The sequence below is a fragment of the Microcaecilia unicolor genome, chromosome 14 (genome assembly GCF_901765095.1).
Source record: "Microcaecilia unicolor chromosome 14, aMicUni1.1, whole genome shotgun sequence".
Taxonomy (NCBI): Eukaryota; Metazoa; Chordata; class Amphibia; order Gymnophiona; family Siphonopidae; genus Microcaecilia; species Microcaecilia unicolor.
Window position 1 is genome coordinate 41,784,634 of NC_044044.1, and position 16,828 is coordinate 41,801,461.

Genomic DNA, 16,828 nt, shown 5'->3' on the forward strand with positions numbered 1-16,828 from the left:
TCAGATTATATAGAGAGATGCTTGGAGATATGGAATATATTTCCATTTATATGTCTCAAACATATTAAAAGGAATGGGACATTAATGGAGAAGACTTGAGCCTCCATTTTGCTCACACTATAGCCTTGAGCTTTGATTCTCTTGGTAAAAGGGAGATGGATGGTATATCTTGCCTGCTTCATTTTGAGCCACTGCTGCAAAAAAAAAAAAGCCTAAAAGAGCTAATAACCTGACTAAATCTGCAGAAATTCAGTCGAGTGTAGCAAGTGCAGAAGAAAATGCTTAAATATGAAACTGGGACAGAATCTGAGCTTGTGATACAAAGGGAGCTGTGCCCAGATCCTGCACTTTCTAAAAGATTGTAAACAGGATGGAGTCCAGAGAGTGGCTACAAAATTGATCTGTCGTAGAGTGACTGGGACAGACTTGTAGACCTCTATATGTATACTCTGGAAGAAAGGTGAGAGGGGATATTAAGATGTTTAAATTTATCTGTGGCATTAATATACAGGTGTTGAGCCTTCAAATGAAGGAAAACTGAATTAAGGCAGCATAAGATGAAAGTTAAGAGGAGTAATGTAAAGATGTACTTTTGTATGGAAAGGGTAATGGATGTGTGGAATAGCCTCTTGGTGGAGACAAGAACTGTGATTTCAAGAAAGGCGTGGTGGGACAGGCACATGGGATCCCTTAGGAAGAGGGGGAGACAGTGAATGAATTATTTGGCCTTTCCTTAGCGTCAGCAGCAGATGAATCCAGAGACAGGTGCGTTGTGACCATCTTACCAGCAGGCGCAGATATCATTGATTTGAACTCTGCCTTATTGGATGGTATGATCCTGGCATCCTGAGTATTCTCTATCTCTAGCAGGCAGGTGGGACAGGCTGAGTGGTGCCAGGTCCCTCCCCCCACTCAAATATCCTCCCCATTCCTTAACCTTAGTCTCCTTCCTCTCAGCTCCCTTCAAAAAAAAAAAAAAAAAACTCTCGTGATTTACATTGGGCTTAATTAGGAGAGTGGGAGGATTCCTTCCTTGCAGTGCAGCCTTCCTAAGGTGCCCGAATGCTAGCTTCTATAAGTCTTTATTTTTTCCTTCTGGGAAAGCGCTAGCATGTTTACTGCTAGTCGATAGTGGTGGAGATAGTGAAACGCTGTTCCTGCTGTGGGCAGCGGAGAGTGGCGTCAGGAGCCTGTCCAGGGGGATGCTTGGCATCGGGGCCTGTTACCACAGTGGTAGATTTGGGTGTGGGTTCTTTCTGTGCTCCTGATAGAAGTCTAAATTCTTCCCTGGCACCTGTGGCCATTTTGGATTCCCACGCATCGAACACTTCGGCAGTGGGGAGTGCCTTTTAAAATTCTGAGCTGGTTTTGGGGCTGGTGTGCTTAGGAACTCCGAGGGCAAGTCCTCTCCGGTTTGGTGCGGGAGGCTTGGAAACTGAGGTACCTTTCCCCAAAATTTGTTTTGATCTTAGATCTTTTCTCTTAGAAAGAGCACAGCCTCCTACTGAGCCAGGCTTACAGCTGCCTGGTCTGCCTTTAGACCCGCCTGTGTTGTTGGGCTCAATTGAGTCGAAGTGCTCCCGCTTGGAAGCAGCTTCTGAGGGGGAGTCTAGCTGAGGAGTTTTTCCAGTCCATGAGGCGATGCAGGAGCTTATTTCTGCGCAGTAGGACACCCCAGAGGTTAGTTTGAGTGTCGGCTCAACACTACGTGGTCATAGAGGAGAAGCTGGAGTGCTTGGCATTGCGAAGAGTGGATGCCTTGGTGGTGGTAGTCACTAAAAAGACTACATTGCCGGTAGAGGGAGGCATAGCTCTCAAGGATATCCAGGACCGCAAGCTGGAATCTGTCATGAAGGTTTCCTTTGAGGTTTTGGCATTGACTCTGTGGGTGGTGCTCTAGAGCTCTTATGCAGCCTGATCATGTCTCTTTTGGGTTCAGCAAGCAGCAGATACCATTTGGAGAGCGGGGCCCTGGCTCCCTCAAAGTTCCTGGATGTGGATTTAGCAGACGCATTGTATGACCTGGTCTGTGTGTCGTCCAAGCAGATGTCCCTTGCTGCGGTGTCCCTTTGCTTACTATGACTGCAACATTGAGTGGCGGATGCAGCTTCAAAGCAGCGTTTTGTTTGGCTTCTGTTTAAGGGGAAGACTTGGAGAAACTGTGCACAGGGAACAGGTTTTGCTCCATGGTATGTTGTGTGTACCTCAAAACTCCTCAATATCACTATCTCCTATTGTTTCTCTCCTGCTTTCAGCCTTTTCAACGGCATTGTTATGCCTGATGGTCTCTGGCCCCCTTGTCCTAGTTCTATGAGGTTATCTTATGACAAGTTTAGAACTCACTTCTACAACGTAAGAAATCCATTTAATCACTAGATTTCCCTTTACCTCAGACACTTAATATTGTCCTTATAAATGTCCACTCCCTTCATAGGGAACTTATTTAGCTGTCTAAGCATTCTCTCTTGTAGTTGGGCGTTTTCAAAAGGATGAATAGGGATGGCCAGCTCATGTATTTTTGAGCAGGATGTAGGTAGAGATTTTCTGTTTGAAAATATGTGAGATGGGTGTCCAGCCTGAACAGCCGTTTTATAAACTAAACTGTCTAAATTGGGGGGGGGGGGGGGGGGGGGGGGGAGGAGGAGGAGGAGGAGGAGGAGGAGGAGGAGACATGGATGGCTATGTGGCAGCATTCTTAGAACATTACCATACAAACAGTTGTGCAGTGGACTCTCAACCAAGAGACCCAGGTACAAATCCCTCTTTCATACCATTGTTTGGGTAACTGTGAGCTGTTTAGGAACATATTTATCCAGGATTTACGTCTTACGTTGCACCTCTCCATATCAACACTTGCAGCTAGGCTTACCCTAAAGCCTAGATCCTAGCCTCTCTCGATCCTCCCCATCGCTTTGGGCCACTTTTTATTAATCTCTGTACCTTGATCAGCATAGACCACGTTTTGCTCACATTTCACACAGCTTCCCTCCCCATCAAAAGTACCTTGCACATTAGGACCACCCCCATGCCACTTAAAGCTCTGGACAATAAAGTAAGTTTAGAGTTGGAATACCTCACTGAAAGTAGCTGCTGCATGTGAGAAAACCCTGAAACAATTTGAATTACACCTCAGATACCAACTGTGTCCCAAAGAATGCAAATAGCAGAAATATTGCACACCAGACACACAGTATGACAGGTGTGTAGAAGACAGCTATCCAACCAACCCAGGAAGAAGGGTTACAAGTCCAAACCAATAACTACTGCACCTAACTGTGCAAGGCCAGAAATGCTATGCGATGGGGGTGGAACTGCCGTTGGCACCAGCTCCACATTGGCATGCGGTAAAAGGGGTCCTAATTGTTCTATGTGTTAGTTCGAAAGCTTGTAAGCAAATGTGCAGGAAAACAATTCCTGTACTCATAGGAGCTGAGTCGGGGGGGGGGGGGGGGGGGGGGGTGCGGGTGCTTGAGCACCCCCAATATTGAGAAAATTGCTTGTATGTGTCCATGGAGGGATTATTTCCATTGGGCTTAACCCCCCCAATAATTTTGAAAAGTTGACTCCTGTGCCTGTACTGACCCATTCCAGGAGGTAGACTTAATGACTTATCAACTTGCATTATGGGAGCAGCAGCTTAAATACTATATTGATTTGGGATATAAAAAAAATCAGGGATGGGCAAAAGCTGTCCTCCTGGAATGGGTAACTTGGCAGCTCTGTATAAACCCAAATGGGCTGTTTGGTTCCCTTGCTGGCCTGAATTGGATGCAGTGATGGCTGCTGGGGCCATTTTTATCCAGTCCTGCATTATGGGACTTGCAGCACTGATTTCAATGGGGCAGGATCAGGCACTACAAATCCCACACTGCTTTGGGATATGTTAAAACCCAGGAATGTTTCAGAATCTCCAGCTTGGCACTGGGTCACTTTTTGGACCTTAACCTGTCCTCCTCGGAGGTGAGAGTTTCCGGGCCAGCACTGCTTTCCCAGAATCGGAAAGGAACACAAGTCCCACACTGATGCAAGGTAAAAATCTTAAGACTGGCTGGAAACTCTCCCTCCTGCAAGTTGCTCATTTGCAGCCCTGCCTCTCGTACTACCGGAGAAGAAGCCGCGTGAATTATTTGCTTTTCTTTCAAATAGGGAAACGCACCGGCCATTTTTAGCGCGAGAAGGGCAGCGCGCGCTACCTGGCTGACGTCATCCTCAGGTGCTGCAATTAAGCACCGCGCGCTCCGATAGAAGGTGGCAAAACGGACAGCGACGACGTCACGCGTAGCCCTGAAAAAGAGCGGGAAATGCTTCGTTGTAGGGGTTTATGCCTTTTTTTGTGGTTTTGTCGCAGAGTAGACTAGAGCTGCAGTTTGGAGTTTCTCAGCTGCCTGGTTTGCTGTTTCACCACAAATGTATAAGTCCCTTTTCCCGTCTCCGGGTTATTTTTTAATGCTCGAGATGGGGAGTTTGAGGGTATGTAATTGGTTTGTTTTTTTTTAAGTATATTGGGTACCGCCACTATCAAGGAGTAAAGAGTATTTTCTTATCTCCTTTCAAATTCGTCTGCGTTTTTTTCTTTCAACGTATTCCCCCTATTATAAGATATATTGTCAAAGTTGCTATTGTTTATTAAGGACTTACAAGACTGCCTTTAGTGTTGCCACAACAACGTGGTTTACAGGGCAGCTAAATTAGAAACAGGAAAGAAATGACATCATAAACAGAAAAGGAGACAGAGGAATTAAGGTGAAGAGAGACAACTAGGTAAGTGATGAGCAGTAGAGGGACTCGAGGCCAACAAGAAAACCAGTGTGGGCTGGTGCAAAGCAGGGGCGTAGCCAGACCTCATGGTGGGAGGGGCCAGAGCCTGAGGTTAGGGGCACATTTTGAGTGGCTCCTCACCCCTCCCCACTGCCTCACCCCCTCCCAAACGAATACCTTTGCTAGCAGCGGGGGTCCCCAACCCCCGCCAGCCGAAGCATTCTTCAGTGTGGTCTCCGGCGCAGCCACGTTCGCTGCCTGCCCCGTGCTCTTCTTTCTTCTTGCTCCTCCTGTGCATGCTGACGCTCAGTGGTCTCTGGCGCAGCCACGTTCACTGCCTACCCCCTGCTCTTGTCAGCGTGCACAGGAGGAGCAAGAAGAAAGAAGAGCACGGGGCAGGCAGCAAACGTGGCTGCGCCAGAGACCGCTGAGCGTCAGCATGCACAGGAGGAGCAAGAAGAAAGAAGAGCACGGGGCAGGCAGCGAACACGGCTGCACCGGAGACCACTGAGCGTCTTCGTGCACAGGAGGAGCAAGAAGAAAGAAGAGCAGGGGGCAGGCAGTGAATGCAGCTGCGCAGGAGACGGCACTGACAAAGGCTTCGGCTGGTGGGGGTTGGGGACCGCCAGCCAAACCAGGGGCCCAGACGAAATATGCGAGGGCCCAAGCCCCCCGGCCCCCCATTGCAACGCCCCTGCTACAAAAGCTTGAAGAAATGCTAAATGTGCTCTAGTACCAGGAGACTCTTGCTTAGTCCTCCTGCATTGTGGGTTTTTCTTTTCTTTCTTTTTCTGATAAGTATGAATTTGGATTTTTAATGCAGGCATAGTCTGAAGGGGTCTTTCCCTAAACATTAGCACGTTATCTTCAACAGGGCGCAGAGAAATAAAATGGGTCCTGTGGCAGATAAGGGGGCTTCTACTAAAGTTTAGCGCATGTGAGGCAAAATAAGTGACTGAACTTTTAAAAGTGTTTGTGTTAAACCACTCTCTAGACAACTAACTTGGTTACTAAATAAACATGAACTAAGGACTTGGGATGGTTTCTGATAAAAATGCATGTGTGGCTACATAGATAATTGTCCCTGGATTCTATAAAGTTGGGCGCCCAAATTTCTGGATAGTGTGCAAATTTGGACGCGCAACTTATAAAATGTTTATTAGTAAGCTTGATATGCCGTCCTTTGTGACATGCAGGTCAGAGCAGTTTACAATTTTAATGTATTTCAGTAAGAAAGGAATGCTAATTAAATACAAAGACATAAAATAAACATAAAAATTTTCACCCAAGCACTAGCTCTATAGCATTCACAGCAATCAGTGTAAAAGGTAATGTAATAAATGCCAGTTGCATGCTTAACTTAGGGGTGCTTTTATTAAATTGTGGTAAGTGCTAGTGCTTGCTTACCATGGGACACACTCAGGTGTCCTGCGGTTAGATCCCAATATGCATGCACAAACCGTGAACTAAACATTTTTTTTTTTTGGGGGGGGGAGTGTAGAGTGGGTACTTCTGTGCTAATAAGTGCAGCTATATTACTACATGCCAACTGATCAGCACAGGATTAGCGTGTGAGCTCTTACCGCTTACAAAGTACCAATAAATGCATAAGTACATAAGTAGTGCCATACTGGGAAAGACCAAAGGTCCATCTAGCCCAGCATCCTGTCACCGACAGTGGCCAATCCAGGTCAAGGGCACCTGGCACGCTCCCTAAACGTAAAAACATTCCAGACAAGATTATACCTAAAAATGAGGAATTTTTCCAGTCCATTTAATAGCGGTCTATGGACTTGTCCTTTAGGAATCTATCTAACCCCTTTTTAAACTCCGTCAAGCTAACCGCCCGTACCACGTTCTCCGGCAATGAATTCCAGAGTCTAATTACACGTTGGGTGAAGAAAAATTTTCTCCGATTCGTTTTAAATTTACCACACTGTAGCTTCAACTCATGCCCTCTAGTCCTAGTATTTTTGGATAGCGTGAACAGTCGCTTCACATCCACCCGATCCATTCCACTCATTATTTTATACACTTCTATCATATCTCCCCTCAGCCGTCTCTTCTCCAAGCTGAAAAGCCCTAGCCTTCTCAGCCTCTCTTCATAGGAAAGTCGTCCCATCCCCACTATCATTTTCGTCGCCCTTCGCTGTACCTTTTCCAATTCTACTATATCTTTTTTGAGATACGGAGACCAGTACTGAACACAATACTCCAGGTGCGGTCGCACCATGGAGCGATACAACGGCATTATAACATCCGCACACCTGGACTCCATACCCTTCTTAATAACACCCAACATTCTATTCGCTTTCCTAGCCGCAGCAGCACACTGAGCAGAAGGTTTCAGCGTATCATCGACGACGACACCCAGATCCCTTTCTTGATCCGTAACTCCTAACGCGGAACCTTGCAAGACGTAGCTATAATTCGGGTTCCTCTTACCCACATGCATCACTTTGCACTTGTCAACATTGAACTTCATCTGCCACTTGCACGCCCATTCTCCCAGTCTCGCAAGGTCCTCCTGTAATCGTTCACATTCCTCCTGCGACTTGACGACCCTGAATAATTTTGTGTCATCGGCGAATTTAATTACCTCACTAGTTATTCCCATCTCTAGGTCATTTATAAATACATTAAAAAGCAACGGACCCAGCACAGACCCCTGCGGGACCCCACTAACTACCCTCCTCCACTGAGAATACTGGCCACGCAATCCTACTCTCTGCTTCCTATCTTTCAACCAGTTCTTAATCCATAATAATACCCTACCTCCGATTCCATGACTCTGCAATTTCTTCAGGAGTCTTTCGTGCGGCACTTTGTCAAACGCCTTCTGAAAATCCAGATATACAATATCAACCGGCTCCCCATTGTCCACATGTTTGCTTACCCCCTCAAAAAAATGCATTAGATTGGTGAGGCAAGACTTCCCTTCACTAAATCCGTGCTGACTTTGTCTCATCAGTCCATGTTTTTGTATATGCTCTGCAATTTTATTCTTAATAATAGCCTCCACCATCTTGCCAGCCTCCACCATCTTGCCAGCCTCCACCATCTTGCCAGTATGAGGTCAAGAAAATGTGTCCTAAGGATACAGAAATATTTCCCCCAAGTCTTATTAAAAGGAATTTTCAAGTTCACCTGGATAAGTTGCCTATACACGTAACATCTTAGGAACTTCAGAAGGCAGCTTTCTTTGGCACAATGCAAGTATTATGGTGAGCGTTAGCAGTAAATTTGAGAGTCTGAGATCAAATGAACATTTTATTTCTCTTTAATTTAATTTTCAGAACAAAATGTAATAGAATATTTTGGGGCCTTTTTACTAAGATGCTGCAAAAAAAATGGCCTTATTGCGCTGTTGTGCAGGTTTTTCCCATGCACAAAGGCCATTTTTGTCACAGCCATAAAATGGCTGATTTTCCACTTTTTGTATTAAGGTCCATGTGCTATATTGTGAATGACCTGACCGCTAATAAAAATTACTGCATGAGCACTTATTGCTACCTATCTTGTAGGCAAGCGGTAATGTAGCTGTGCTAACTGATTAGCACAGGAATGCCCCTTAACATGCCCCCTCCCAACAAGTTTGAAACTTTTTTTTAGCATATGGATTAGTATATGCTAAAGTGGCATGCCATTTTAAGCTGTTAGGTGTGCGGGCCTGAATCTGGATGCAGTGATGGCTGCTGAGGCCATTTTTGTTGTAAGGTGGTAACAGGCAAAAAAAACTCACCAGTGTTGCAGAGATGCCAAGTTATCCAGTTCCAGGCTGGAATTTTGGACAAAGGCACGTTATAAATAAACATAAAACATAAACATAATATATTGAATAAGTTGGATTAATTAGAATGTATTTGGCATGTGACTTCCTCCCCCCCTTCATCATGTCTATAGTACAGCAAGTGATTCCTGTGTTTCCAGGAAATGAATTTATTTTACAAACCATATGGTTCAAACATTTGTTCCATAGCGTCCCACAGATGAATCCAGAGACTTGTGGGTTATGTCCCTCTACCAGCAGGTGGAGATAGACAGAACTTCAGAAGTTTACTATATGTGGTCATGTGCAGCCACTTTAACTTCCGTATTCTAGCAGGTGGATGGTCATAACCGTGCAGCTGTGGATTGATTGGCTCCTGGCCTGGTCCCCTGGGTCTAGTCGAGCTTCTGGGGTCTGAGGTGCCCTGCTCCTGGCACTTGGGTGCATACCTGGTGGTGCCAGGTCCCTCCCTTCCTCCCCCATCACCCCTCCTCCTTTTTGTCTGACGGGTTTGTGGTTCTCACTCTCCTGACTTAAGAGTCTGAGATTTATTTTGCTCTGGCATCCTCTCCTGCCTTAAAAAAAACAAACAAAAAAAAAATCCCTCTTCAGTCTGATTCGTCCAGTGTGGTGAGCTGATGCCAGTTTGCAGTACTGGCTAAAGGGTGTGAGGAACGACTTGGCATGAGACAGCGATTCCTGAGGGGGTGAGTAGTCATCCCCCTACCTACACCTGTGGGGGAGAGTAAAAGCATCTCTCGATGTTTCCTGTTCTGGAGCTCCACTGTACAGCCCAACTCCATGGAGCATTGTGCTTCTTCCTGGCTTGTTTAGGCGGGCACAGGGCAGCTGTTTTGGGTGTGCACGTGTGCCTGAGGGCGCCATCTTTCCGGTCACACCACATGGCAAGGCTGAAGCGCCGGCAGTTTTATGTGCAGGCCTTTCAGAAGATGTGACTGGGGAACTGGGGTGTCTTGCTCCTAGTTTCTTCATATTTGGTATTTAACGGCTTCTGAGAAGGAGGCCTGGGGCAGTTTGCAGACTCTTGTGGGAGTCCTGGGGGTCTCCTACAGCTTCTCGAGGGCGAGGTTGGAGGCCCAGTCGACCTGTGCGGCTGTTCTGTGGCAGCGAGAGCCTTAAGCTGCAGCTTGGAAAGTACTGGCTACCTGAAAGTTTTCTGGTGGACATGCCTGTGCCTTGCTAGGTGATTTATGGTTTGGGTGCACCCTCTTACAGTTGCACAAAGAATATTTCTGGACCCTCCTTGAGGAGGTTCAGGGTGTGTATACATCATTAATGGAGGGTAGAAAGGGATTAGGGATCCTACTCTAGATTTTTCACTCGTTCACTTTCTCAGAGCATGGCAGTACAGATAGGGTTTAGTTAGGCTTATTTTTATTTTATTTTTGTTACATTTGTACCCCGCGCTTTCCCACTCATGGCAGGCTCAATGTGGCTTACATGGGGCAATGGAGGGTTAAGTGCCTAGAGTCACAAGGAGCTGCCTGTGCCTGAAGTGGGAATTGAACTCAGTTTCTCAGTTCCCCAGGACCAAAGTCCACCACCCTAACCACTAGGCCACTCCTCCACTAGGGCTGTTGACTCCATGTTTCAATGTCTCCATGGTAATCTTGTACTCTGTGCTGCCCTGGTGGCATTTGCTCTGTGCATTGTTTATGTCAAATTAGTTTTATTCAGGAAGGTGGCTGGCTGGCTTTTCTGCCTGAAGGTTACAGGTTGAAGGCTGGTTTATCTCTCCTATTAAAAACTGTGAACTCAGCTATGTTTCCAATGGGGCTTTTTTTTTTTAATTCTCTCTCACTGCTTGTCTGGAGCAGTTATCACTACACTACTGTACTAAAGATTGCTCTCCTCTGTCTTTTTGTAAACTGATACTGGCCACACCTTTGCATACTAGCCCCAGCTACCCCGGTATCTGCAGCATACCCAGTACCTCTAATTGCTTCTGTTTCATTTTTGGCATCTTTTCATGTTATGGGGCACTTAGATTTCACGAGGAGTGGTCCAGGAACTACTTCAGTGTAGAGGTAGCTTAATAGTTGTTGCAACCAGCTGAGAGTGAACACAGAGCTCTAGAGGTGCTGTTTCATGACTCGCTGCAGCTTGCAATGGTGCAACAGTCATTTCCTTGTCATCAAGCAGATGAAGCCATTACGTATGGGTTGTGTCCATCAACCAGCACTCAACTTTTCTCAGTGCCTCATGGCCAGCTAGCTCCACTGCCTCTTCAGTATTCTCTATCTCACCAAGCAGGGTGGCTGCAGCTTCTTCGAGCAACATCAAAAATCTGCCTGGGGTTGGCTCCTGGCTTGCCAGTTGTTAGCCGGGGTGTTAGAGGCTATAGCAGCTTCACTTTGAAGGCACATAGGTCAGCCCTTTCCCTGCCTTACCCATGCCCCCGTGGATGTGGACATATTAGCTTGCTTTTCCCTGTCCTTTCCCACTCAGTGGATGCAGGCACATTGGTTCGCCTTTCCCTGCCTTTCCCACTTATCTGAGCCTCCGGAGTGTTTTTATTTACCTCTTTTGCCTCTGCTTTCCTCACAGCGTTAAAAAAAAAAAAAGCGATCTTGGAAAAAAGGTTTTTTTCTTGAGATTCTTCTGCAGGACCGGAGCTGTGATACTCGGTCCAGTGAGGTAAGAGTGTTTTCTGACTCCTCCGGGGTGGGCCCGCGATCGGGACGTTTTTGGCGTGAACCGCCATTTTTGAATTTTTCCGCCGTTTTCAGCGATGGCTGCGGAGACTGTAAAGCGCTGTTCTAAATGTGGCAAGCGCAAATCAGCAGCGGGGCTCTGTAATTCGTGCTGTACAGACGGTAGAGCCGGCCCGAGCATGGCGAGCGGCGATCTTTCGTGCTCTGAGCTGGCAGCGGACGCCATTTTGGATTTTCCACATGGCGCGGCCTCCGTTGCGACGGAGAGCCCTGAATCCGGGGGGGGGGGCCCTCTGAGTGAGGCTAATAATAGAGCTGATAGCCGTGGGCAGGATCCGGGCGGTCAGGGATCGGTTTTCTCCCCTGGTTTTGTTTTAGTGCTGCATAGGGCATACATGCTTAAAAGAGCTCTTCCAAAGGGATCTTCGGACCCTCTGCCTGCCCCCCGGTGGATCCTGGCCTTTTGGAGTTGACTTTGCCTGTTTCTTATCCTCCTGATAAACACAGAAGGGCTAATTCCCCTTCTGAGTGTGGCGCACCCCCCTTTTCCCCCCCGTGGTCGGGCTATGAGGATTCTGAGGGGTCTTGCAGAACTTCTTGGGCTGAGGAGCCAGAGTCGGGTGCAGAATTGCCACAGGAGCTTGATGATCCGTCTGCGGTGAGGATTTTCCACCGCGAGGAGCTGCCAGCGCTTATTTCAGATGCCTTACAAGCCCTCTCGATTGAAGATCCTGGGAGTGGCACAGCCTCCTCTGTTAATCCAAGGATGGCTAGTACCAGAAAGCCTGCTCGAGCCTTTCCTTTGCATGACTCCATCCAAGAGCTTTTTTTGGCTCAATGGGCTGACCCCGAGGGACCTTTAAAGGTTGCCAGGGCTATGGGGCAATTATATCCTCTGAGTGAGGAACATTTGGCTCGCTTTGCAATGCCTAAAGTGGATGCCCTGGTCACGGCTGTGACAAAGAGAACTACCCTCCCTGTTGAAGGAGGTGTTGCCCTGAAGGATATTCAAGACCGCAGGCTTGATTCAGCTCTGAAGCGGTCCTTTGATTTGTCAGGTCTCACTATTCGGGCGTCTGCATGCAGTTGTTATGCTGCTAGAGCCTGCCTGGCTTGGTTACAGCAGGCAGTGGAACAGCCCGGTGATGGAGCGGAGACCTTATCTGAAGTGGCTCTGCGGATGGAGTCGGCCTTGTCCTTTTTGGTTGACGCCCTTTATGATATGGTCAGAGCTTCGGCTAAACAAATGGCTGTAGCAGTGGCGGCTCGCCGCACTCTTTGGCTACGACATTGGGCGGCGGACACGGCCTCTAAGCAAAGGTTGGTGAAGTTGCCCTTTCAAGGCCTTCTCCTGTTTGGTGAGGAGCTGGAAAACATTGTTAAAGGCCTGGGGGATTCCAAACCTCAGCGCTTGCCCGAAGATAGGCCGAAGCCTTCCTCTAAGGGCGAGTGCTCCTGCGGATTCGGCTGCATCCAGGAGAAGTGGTGCTCATCGCTCCGGATTGGCCCAGGAGGCATTGGTATGCGGACCTCCGACAGATGCTGTTGGAGGCTCCCTTTCCGTTACCTCTGGTTCCGCACCTGTTGTCACAGGGTCCGGTGGCTATGGAGGACGCCTGCCGCTTTGGTCTTATGGCATGGCGATTGAGAGGGCGCAATTGAGAGATAAAGGCTACTCAAATAAGGTCATTTCCACTCTGCTGCAGGCCCGTAAACGCTCCACTTCCGTGGCTTATGCCAGGATTTGGCGCCAGTTTGAAGTCTTGTGTGTTTCAAGAGTGCTTTCTCCGTTGCGGGCTCCTGTCTCGCCGATTCTGGACTTTTTGCAGGATGGTGTACAGAAAGGCTTGGCTTATAATTCCCTGCGGGTGCAAGTGGCAGCATTGGCCTCCCTGCGTGGCAAGGTTGAAGGCGTGTCCTTAGCTGCTCATCCAGATGTGGCAAGGTTTCTTAGAGGGATGCTTCGGCTCCGTCCTCCCGTGCGTGCACCTTGTCCAGCTTGGAACCTGGGGTTAGTATTGAAGGCCCTTCAGGGGGCTCCCTTTGAACCGCTTCGGCGTGCTTCAGAGAAAGATTTGACACTGAAGGCCATCTTTTTAGTGGCCATTACCTCGGCGAGACGGGTGTCAGAGCTCCAGGCGCTGTCCTGTAGAGACCCTTTTCTGCAATTCTCAGAGTCAGGGGTCACAGTTCGGACCGTGCCTTCCTTCATGCCTAAGGTGGTTTCAGCGTTTCACCTAAACCAGCCTGTTTTTTCTTCCCTCCTTTGTTGAGGAGGAGTTTCCAGGTTCATTTGGGCAGTTGCACCTTTTGGATGTGCGCAGGACTCTGTTGCAGTATCTGCGAATTACAAATTCTTTCAGGACCTCTGATCATCTTTTTGTGCTGTTTGCAGGTCCTCGCAGAGGGTCTTCAGCGTCTAAAGTAACTATTGTCCGTTGGCTCAAAGAAGCTATCTTTTCAGCATATCTGCTGTCTGGCCGGGCTCCGCCTGAAGCCTTTAAGGCACATTCCACAAGAGCGATTTCTTCTTCCTGGGTGGAAACTGGAGCACTACATGAGATTTGCAGTGCTGCAACATGGGCTTCTAAGCTCTCTTTCGCCCGACATTACAGGCTGGATGTGGCTGCCAGGAGGGATGCGCGTTTTGGAGCACAGGTGCTAGCGCGTGGTGTGGCTTGTCCCACCCTATTTAGGGATTGCTTTGTTACATCCCATACGTAATGGCTTCATCTGCTTGATGACAAGGAAGGGAAAATTAGATTCTTACCATGATAATTTTCTTTCCTTTAGTCATAGCAGATGAAGCCATGAGCCCTCCCTGTATGATTGTCTGTATTGCAGTGATTCTGATTTTAGGTGCTGTTCTTGTTTCCTGAAGTTATATTCCTTCCTTGGGGAGTCGGAAGCAGTCTTCAGGATTCTTGTTACAGTTATAGGAGGATGAGTTCATTCCCTCCAGTTCACGTTTTGGGAGGATGAGTTTATTCCCTCCAGGAGGATGCAAGTATTCCCTCCGTTTATACAAAGTGGAGGATGAGTTTATTCGCTCCGGGAGGATGAGTTCATTCCCTCCTTTTTTGAGTTCATGCCCTTGTTAAGGGGCCATCGTTCGCTGTGAGGAAAGTTCATGTTATTCCCATTGCGGTTTGCCATACTGCTTTGGAAGCTTCAAATACTGAAGAGGCAGTGGAGCTAGCTGGCCATGAGGCACTGAGAAAAGTTGAGTGCTCTCTCTCTCCCCCTGCTGGTTGATGGACACAACCCATACGTAGTGGCTTCATCTGCTATGACTAAAGGAAAGAAAATTATCATGGTAAGAACCTAATTTTCCCATTCTGCTATGCCATCTGGCTCTTGTTCTCAGCCACACTTGTGAGCTCTACTGTGCAACAGTTCTATTGTACAGTCACACCAGCCATTTTGTAACCCTCTCTGTAAGAAGTTAGTGCTGGCTTAGACATCAGACCACTGATGTGGCTTCCAAGTCACATTTGGCAACCTACATTTTGGAAGTTATCTTGGGACTGGAGATGATCTTGGGCAGTTGGGTAAAGACCTGAGGGACTCCCAAGTCTCGGAGATTGCCAGGAGAGAAGTCTAAAGATGATTTTTAATCCTCTTGGTTTTGTCTTAGGTTTCGTGGGTCAGGAAAACCACTTTCAGGGTTTCCACTTCCACTACGACAAGCCACCTGTCTGCTGGTAGAATGCGCTCAGTTTCAACTCCAGGTCTACCAATGCCTGCTGCATTTCCCAATGGAATCTCAGTTCACTCCTCGGGCAGAACTCCTGTATGGGTTTCAGGAGGAATTGACCAAGGTTGCCTTAGCTCAGTGTGTCTTAGGTTTTCTATCACACGGTTACAACCTGGACTTCACTACAGATTTTTTTTTGGAGTCTACACGTAAACTCAAACGCTAATATTGGGCAGTTCTTGCCATCTTGCCAACGTTTCTGCCTTTCCCCAGTTGTAATTGGGGGAATGGGAAGTACCTTTTGCTTTGTATTTGTTTTGCTTTTTTTTAACAGTAAGGTCATTTCTGACTTTTCTTGTAGGTAGAATAAATTTATAATGCTTTATATAAAGTTTACAAATAATCTATAGATGATTTATAGTTTTACAGCTAAAACTAAACTGGCAATGTTTTTTTTTAGATGTTTATTTGAGGCTTGACATTTTTTTTCTCTTTCATGGATTGACAAACCCAAAAGGCACAACTCATTTTGATGATGTCCTGTTCCAGAACAAATCCTGTAATTTGTACTTTTGCATGTTAATATTTTCTTCTTGGTATCAGAATTGTGACTTAAGAGAATTGCAGTTACATCTCTGGCTTAGGAATGCTAATCTGAAGAAACAGTTTTTTGAAGCAGCTGCTGACACTGAATATGATAACGGTGATAATAATGTATTCCTTGATAAAACATTTTAAAAGTTGTAGCTGGTTAGTCTGGTATAACAAAATTGATAGAGGCAGGTGGCACCTTGGTTAGTCTATAATTTATTGAGGCCTGAGCTTTCGAGGACCAGAGTCCATTTGATGTGGTAGACTCTGGTCATTGAATGCTCAGGCCTCAATGAGTTGGTTAGTCTATAGGTGCCACCTGCCTCTGTCAGTTACGTTTTGTTGGTTATCACTTTGTTTTATTACTTGTTGAGGTTTTGCTTTAATGCTTGTTAGTTGCCCTACCAGTGGGGGTCAAGCTGTCAAACTTATCATCAGCAGATGAATCCAGAGACTTGTGGTTATGACCATCTACCAGTAGGTGGAGATACAGAACACTGAATTTATTTATTTATTGCATTTGTATCCCACATATTCCCACCTTTTTGCGGGTTCAGTGTGGCTTACAATATGAGTTAAATGTTGGAGATACAATTTGTTACAGATTGGTTATGGATTACATTGTGCAGAGTTATTCGAAACAATTGAGGTGTTGTTAAGGAATGTAACAATGGAGCACAAACATTGAAACTTTGGAAGGAAACAATGGGAGCTTAGAGGGCGATAAAAAGGCATGAAGACATATGGTATATATCGTTCTATAATTAAAGGTATGAATGATGTGATAATACGGGAATGAGAGTTCAGAGGTGAATGTATGATGCATTAGTGAACAGTAAGTGTGGACTTTATGTGTTTTGGTTCTTTCCGTAAATCTTTTCGAAAAGATGGGTCTTCAGTGATCTGCGGAAGGAAGCTTGCTCGTTGATTGTTCTTAAGTTGCGCGGCAGTGTGTTCTAATACTGCGTGCTCATGTGAGAAAAGGTTGTTATATAGGACACTATGCTCCTTTGGTCAGTTAGTAGTATATCTCTATACTAACTGGTGGTGGATGGGCTCTTTCAAGTTCCTGGTTGTCATCTTTACTATAACTCCTGTTCTGGATTTCTCGGTTCAGTTGAGCTTGGCGGTGCCTAAGTTAAGTGATGCTTGTTTTAGGGGGTACACCTGGTGGTGCCAGGTCCCTCCCCCCCTCCAGCCATTTCCTCCATTCATCTTCCTCTATCAAACAAACAAAAAAGGAAATTGACAAGTTGAGCAGAATGTCTGTATCTGTGGCTTAAATTTGGAGGGGGCTATAATTTTGTCAACATACTTTTTGATCCTTTGAGGAAGACT